The sequence below is a fragment of the Austrofundulus limnaeus genome, unplaced genomic scaffold, assembly GCF_001266775.1.
Source record: "Austrofundulus limnaeus strain Quisiro unplaced genomic scaffold, Austrofundulus_limnaeus-1.0 Scaffold24, whole genome shotgun sequence".
NCBI classification, from domain to species: Eukaryota; Metazoa; Chordata; class Actinopteri; order Cyprinodontiformes; family Rivulidae; genus Austrofundulus; species Austrofundulus limnaeus.
Genome location: NW_013952426.1, coordinates 2,520,630 through 2,521,828, shown reverse-complemented (window position 1 = coordinate 2,521,828; position 1,199 = coordinate 2,520,630).

Genomic DNA, 1,199 nt, shown 5'->3' with positions numbered 1-1,199 from the left:
AATAAAATAAAATAAAATAAAATAAAATAAAATAAAAATAATGCTTTGTATTATTTTAGCCACTGGTTGAATAGTTGGAGAAAGCCTAAAAGATGCATATAGACAGTTATTTTAGTAGTAGGCTACATCATTTCCACTATTTATTTTTTTTTTTTTTTACTGCAACTGATTGTCTAAATGATGTCTATTTAAATACCACCAGTTCCTTTTCAGTGGCAGCCTTTCCACTACCATCTYCCTGTCCATTCCAGCTCCTCCTTTGGGACCAAGGTGTTCCCAGGCCAGTTATTAAACCTGCAACAAGTTCGTGGTCTTCCTCAGGGGTACAACACCAGAAAATCCCCTAAAAGAGGCATCCAGGAAGCATTTAATCAGATGTCTGAACCACATCAACTGACTCCTTTCAATGCAGAGGAGCAGGCTCTATATACTCTGGGCTCCCCCCTGCAGAGCTCCCTATCTCGAAGGCTGAGCCTAGCCACTCTGTGGGAGGAAAGCTCATTTTGGCTGCTTATATCTTGTTCTTTCAGTCATGATCCATCTCTCATAACCACAGAAGAAGATTTGGATTGTAGAGCAGTTAATTGAGAGCTTTGCCTTTCRACTCAAGTCTTTCTTCACCACAGATGGCTGAACCAAATTTCTTGTTACTGAAGATGAGGCTCCAATCTGTTGATCCATTTCCTGCTCCATTTTACCATGACTTGTGAACAACACACCCAAATTTTTAAACTTCTYCACCTGAGGYCCTACCATMRTCAGTGCTCTAAAAAAATCTAATAAATAACTATCAAAACTCAACCAATTATATTTTCTATCGTTAATGCAAAAGAAAGTGTTTTTATTAATATTAGTAATTTGGCATGAGATGTGTAACATAATCTTAATGCAGGCAGATAAGAAAACCAGGATTTTAAGCAAATAAAATAACTAATCTGGCACTCTAGAAAACCGAAACTAGCATGACCAGKTAGAAATCAATAAAGCAGGGTGTGCAGAAGATCTGTTATTAAATTAGGAGAGAAATAAGAGTACACATGTACTGAAGAGAGTGATAACTCMCAGAGTACAGGTGTGCTGATAACAACAGACAGGTGAGTGAAGCTGAAAGATAAGACAGGAAAACACAACCAAAATGACTATATAAACTATATAGAAACTTGGCAGGAAAAAAACGGATATTATAAGAACCATCACAT